Consider the following 6,526-nt stretch of genomic DNA (forward strand, 5'->3'; position numbering starts at 1 on the left):
TAAAATTTTCACTCCTTATCTCTATCCATGATTTTCCCTCTGCCTCCATGTCATTTCTTCTGTTACCATATTTCCCCCAGTTTTACTCTGCTTGGCTAATTTCTAAATTAGTTAATCTAGATTAATTTTCAATTTTTAAGATTCAACTCCGGTGTTTTCTCTTTTTCTAAGTCTCCTCCGAGGGCACCATTTGTAGCTGGGCGGATCGCTTGGGGATTTCAATGACATCCCTCAATAACGGAATTCGCCACTGACTAGGTCTTGAGCTCTTTGAGGACAGACACCTATTCTTATTAAGCCACGTGTCTCCAGGTGTAACACAGTGCTAACGTATAGAAAGCACTCAATCAATGGTGTTGAAGGAATCTATTAATACGGGTTTCTTCTTAAGAAAAAAAATTACATCATCTCATCCCAAAAATAAATAAATAAAAGCATCAACGTTGCTGAATAATATGCCATTGGTAAAAACGCTTCTGTTTATTTTTGCTTTATTTATCTTGTGGCACTTTCGCCATGGCGTTATAATAAAACTCATTACGTTTGAGATAGAATATGGCTGTCAAATCCCATGCTACCACAAGAGGGCAGGGTTGCATTGTGCTTGCTGCCTATAGAAGTATTGTATTTTATTTATATATAGTCTGTTATTTCTGAATAAGTAATACTTATTAGTGTATAATAAATCACTAATAAGTGGATCTTGTTCAAAATAAATTACACGGAGGAAAAATCTGGCTCAACTTTTACTCTTATTCCTGAGTCAGCTAAAATCCAAGGTATATCAATAGCTTTACACTTTTTTTCCCTTCCCAGCACTTTCGTTGCTACGATTTGATGCATGGCTGCCATGCCCAAGGGGTCAGTCCCATCGGTGGGGAATGTTTCTATGTTTCTAGGGAGAAACTGAAACCAGGCAATGTTAACTATCTCATCTGGTAAAATTCTGAGCTAGAATGGAAACCCCAGCCCTCAAAACCTTTTAAATTCAAAATGACTAATTTTTTTACTAAGCAATTCTGCCTCCATAGTTGTGTGTGTGTGTGTGTGTGTGTGTGTGTGTGTGTGTGTGTGTCTTCTCTGATGTGATCTTATCTTCCTAAAATTGTTTGTTTTGAAGTATAAAGTCATGGGCTAACCGATCGATTTTTCTCCTATCAAAACTTTAAACTGAGCTTCCCTCCTCTGCGTCGTTCCCAACTCTGTCGTGTGCCTCAGACTCTCCAGGGTGGGCCAGGCCGAGGGTTTCTTGTGGTTTCCTCTGAGCTGCAGTGATTAGGATGGGACAATGGGGCTCAAACCGAACAGAAAAGAGCTCCGAAGTCAAAAGCTTGTGATCAACAAAGGTGGGAAAATGATCACTTTTTAAAGTAATTCTACTTGGACATGGTAATTTGGGAAGAGTTTTCTTACATATACATATATATGCACACACATATACATACATGTATATACATAAATTTGGTACCTGGGCAAGTCATACAGTAGGTGTAGAATTTTTGAATAAAGATTTAGAGATGAATGGTCCATTTTAACTATGTGGGTTTGAGACAGACTGTCAAGAGCGATTTAGAAGCCTGAGGGCACTATCTGACAGAGACGCTGAGCTTTGCTGTCTCACTTTTAGGATAGATGATTCTCAAAGTCTCCAGGACTTCAATAACTGCAAGAAAGAATTCATATATTAGGCAGATGTCAGTGAATCTGAGAGCTTCACTCTCATAATTCTGAGTAATAAGATGGACATATGTGGACAGCGGCTGCCAGCAGAAGAAGCTCAAGTCTGGTGCAGGGACAACGATCCTTACTTAACACAAGTGCAAAGGAGCCACTAACGCCGCATCAGCCTTTGAAGAAGCACTGGAAGAGTTCTTGTTATTAAGGGTAAGTCAGATACCTTGATACAGACAAAGTCTGTCTTCACCGGAAGCACAAACTTAACCCATCTTGCTGTTGAAGGCAAGCAACCATCAGTGTGTTCCAACCAGCTCAGAGGTATACATAAAGTAACCCAGCATGGATCAGAGAATTAATATTTGCAGCAATGTATTATTGACCGACACATTAAACTAATGTATAATGCAGCTTCCTCAGTAGGGGGCGAAGGGAAATGTCTACTCACTGAGAAATTTATTGACTGAATAATGAAAACTTGCATTTTTAAATTTTAGTGGGTGTTTAATAACATTTCTTTCATTTAAATGTGTAAGTTATAGATCTAATAATAAGTGAAGTGACCAAGATATTAATTATAATTAAAATAAGATGTTGAATATTCTAGAACTTATAACCGATGTGGGGTTTTTAATGAAAATAATAATAGACAATATAAATTTTATCTTTAAACATTCTAATTGGCCCTCGAACTGCCTGAACCCATAATAATAATGTAATACATTTTCCAAGTAGCAGATTACGTTATAGGTATTTTTTCCTCCATAAAAAGAGAAGAGATCAGGTAGTTTTAAAAGCAGATAACTTTCTGCAATATAGAATTATCTGTTCCACAATGAATAAGAGCCTGGTGGATGAAGCTGGGTCTCCACCTGTCCAGCATTGGACCAGAGTCATTCCAGGTGTGCCGTGGAGGTAGGATAGGTACGAGAGCGAACCACCATGCCCCATCGCTTCCTCTAAAAATGATGATCAGGACATAGTAGTCTAACTTTCTTACTTCCTTGGTTGCTGTGCAACCAGCATGCAGGCTGGCCGATGCTTTGTCACCCTCTGATAAGAGGGAGGCACACGAGCAGAAAACCTCAGGGTATGGTGGTTCAAAGGAACTGAAGCTGGTACATGGGAAACAAAAGTTCAGCGAACACCCTGCACTCTCAGAAGAGGTTTCTGGGTGACACAGCGTAGTAACTGGACAGGATTCCTCTGCATTGGTTATTAACGTTAACGACTTCTGTTTGGTGACGGCGCGCAGTCATGGGACTCTGCCGCTGTGGATGCTTAAATAATATAATACCGTTGAAGGAAAAGAATAATAAAATGGCGTTTCCTTCCAGATCATTAGCATTGGAGAGAATAACTTTAAAAAAACAAAACAAAATTCATGTTGTCTCTTTAACTCTCTTTTGTCTGGGATTAATAAAAGTAGCTACTTATTAATAATAATGTAAACGATTTCTGGCAAAGAAGCACGTTTAATTCATAGCCATTTTAGAGACAAAGGTGAATGTGACCACTGGAAAAATAAATCATTTAGGGAATTCTTCATCATGATTAAGACAAATAAATAATTTTGATAGCATTCTCGTGAAGTAACAGAGCAGCTGTGACCGATGCAGTAAGATTTTAGGCAAAACTGCCCACTGATGACTTTTAATTTTCATAGTAGTAGCTCTAACAATGATCTGGAAGCGTTAATCTCAGGACAAAGCCATGTTCTCTAATCAACCCCATGACGTACTGGCACAATAGCTGTTGATTGACTCACCCAACTCCACTGTGACTCAGAACTGCCCATTCTAAACTCTACCTGAGTTTCTTTTTTACGTAAAAAATACCACCATTTAGCATTATCCCTCTTGGTCCTTAAAACTGCTAGCCTCATGAAGTCAAGTTTGCAATGGTGAAAATAATTCACAGAAGGACTGAAAAAAAAAAAAAAAACCCTGTTTGCACGCTAGAATATTCATCCTGATTTTCTCCTCCATTCCACTTGACATTTCTGACTGATCCTAATACATTCTTCATCTGAGATCAGTATGTTTTTGTATTTTGCTTTTTTGAGTGTCTTGGAATTTATGCTTCCTGTAATCCAGATAGTAATAACTCTGTTAAAATCTTAATCTTTGACTTGCAAAGACTTCTAATCAAGGTAAAACCAGAGAATTATTGGGCAATTTCAAATTCTTTTTTCAGATAATCATTACAACATATTATGCATCATTTTATAATTTTGCTAGAGAACACAGCAAAGATAAAAACAAAATTCTCAACTCTTGTTGTATTCTATATTACTAAAATTAATGGAGGAATTTCCTATCAAAGAATTTTAAAAACTTTCTTTCCATAAATTAAAATATAAGGGAATTTTCTAGTGGTGTCCGATTACTTTCTGAAACAAGCAAGGTCAAAACATCTCCAAGGAACATGAGGAGACTGATTCTCAATCTGAGAATAAATGATAGTGTTTTAAGGATTTCATACTCCTATAGAATATTCCCTTAAGCTTTTACCAGTTTAGAAAAAGTGCATTTCTTTCTTTTTTATGAGATCCTTTCAGGTATGTTTATCTTCATAAAATCGATTATCAAACAAAGTGATTTTTACTGAAAAAAAATAAAGGATTTAAAATGAAGTGGACTCAACTGTGAATATTTATTCAACCACTACTCAGGCACTCTGTAGGAATTGTCACAGTAGGTAGAGCAGTCTATCCATTCCTCTTGTCCTCTCTTGTCTGCTTTGTGAATATAAAACGTGGAGAGGACTATGGTCATGAAGAGGGAGGGATTGCTCATTCGCCCTCAGCCTAGAGACAATGACCTTCAACAAGACAGCCTGGAAGGTTTAATACACGTTCTGTTATTTGAGGACATGGTGGACCAGGGTCTAACTTCTACCCAAGGAAATATGGAGGCCCTGAAGTACGTTCGGGAAGCCACTTTGGCTAGTGGAGCAAAGGTGAGTCGTGTGTTTGTTTCAAAAGTATTCATATTTCCATTTCATAGCAAGCCAAAGAATGTGTGACTGTTCATCTAGAACCAGATGTGGTTGTTGGTAGGATGAAGAGTGGGCCTGGAGCCATGCAAGTCCTACCCAGAAGGTCTGCCAGGAGGGGGGAAATGGGACTCCAACATCTGAGAGGTGAGAGGTGGTGTGAAGTGAAACTTCCAAAGACGGAGTCTGGAAGGGGGAGCACGTGATGGAGAGACAGCACGTGACGGAGAGACAGCACGTGACGGAGAGACAGCACGTGACGGAGAGACAGCACTGCGTACATCCAGAGTTTGAGATGGAGAGGACAAGCGCCATCCTGGGGGAACCAAGGAACCTGGAGAAGCATCTACATTGGACACTCCTTATGCATCATAACAGATCCTCTCGATCTCATTGTTCTCAGGGTTTGGCCACAGCTCCGGTGATGAGTTTTGCATGGGTTCCGAATAGTTTCCTGCAGATGCATCCTGGCAGCACCTCACCTCAAGCCCCGACAGCGTTCCTCTTGCCTGCTGCTGGGGTTTTTTGCGATAACTACAGCAGAAACTCATTTGGTGCTCATCCATGGTCACCCTTGAACTCTAGGGGAGTTGACGTCCCATGGGATGAACCTTTTAACAAAAGTGGATAGAAGCCAATGGATAAAAGCTTCTCCTCCCCCTGCTGAGTGTTTGATTTAAAGGCTCATGCCATATAGCTTCTCAGAAGCTCCCATAGGATCGAACAACCAGTTATCCCAGCATTGGACAACTTGATCAAACATCTTTTTTTGGTTCTCTATCTTGCTTTGTTTCATTATTCCCATCTATCATTTCTGCTCTGAGGGTACAGTTGCTAACAAATTATGCAGGTTCTACTTTCTGAGGACCATGGCTTAAAAAAATTCATCCTTGAGATAAAGAGAACTCTAAGCCAGCACAGAACTTGTTCAAATAAATTTTCCATTCTTATTTCCCTTTCATACTCTAACTCATTCTTCACTTTCCACCTCTTACCTACGAACCACTGCCATTCCAGCTAATAACTAGAGGAAGAGGCCACCAAGAAAGAAGAATTACCACACCCCTTCCTTCTCCCACTGCTGTGGCTAATTTTTACAGCTCACCTGGGGGATAGGAGAAATTTTTACATGATATCCATTCAGACATGTGAATATTACATAAACCTGGACATTCCAGCTTCCAAGTTGAAACTGAGTTTGTTACCTGACATCAGTGAAGAACTGTCCAATGCCAAAGAGAGAGCAGAAACTCAAGGGCCTGCCTGCCTGATTTTCATCCAGAGTCATGGGAAGGCTATACCACTGAACAGACTGTAAAGGAGTGGTATGAAACAGAAATAAAATTCCATGGGTTTTTCTCTCATTGATCATTCTTACTCAATGTATGTTATGTGACAGGCAGGATAAGTTACTTAATAACACTGGATTTTTGAGTATCCAACTTTAGGAATAAATAGATACACCTTGTCTTATCAGAATCATGATAAATAAGATCATGTAGGTGAAAGTACCTACCAAAATGTCATGCAAACAGCAGACGCTCAGTCACTGTTAGCATCCTTTCTTCCCCAAACATTTGTATCTGATCTATCGTTCTTCGACCTAAGAGTAACATTGAAGAATTATTAGAAAAGTCACTTTATTAAACCACAGGAGAGTGGGTAGAAGTTAATGCTTAGAAATGAGCTAAAGTTGGAAGACATTTCTCTGGTTATTAAGCATATCACTTAACATCCCTTTGGGCTATGGTCGTGGCTGGATTGATGTGCTTGGTACCTGTGCAATCACACAATACCCCCACCAACACCATACACACACACACGCACACACACACACACACGCACACACGCACAC

At 39.5% G+C, this 6,526-nt stretch overlaps 1 pseudogene; it reads left to right on the plus strand.

Annotated features, from left to right (window-relative positions):
- Window positions 1-1,445: 1,445 nt before the first annotated feature.
- On the plus strand, window positions 1,446-1,957 carry LOC112480024 (annotated as a pseudogene).
- Window positions 1,958-6,526: the final 4,569 nt, after the last annotated feature.

Source organism: Pteropus alecto, unplaced genomic scaffold (assembly GCF_000325575.1).
Source record: "Pteropus alecto unplaced genomic scaffold, ASM32557v1 scaffold134, whole genome shotgun sequence".
Classification (NCBI taxonomy): Eukaryota; Metazoa; Chordata; class Mammalia; order Chiroptera; family Pteropodidae; genus Pteropus; species Pteropus alecto.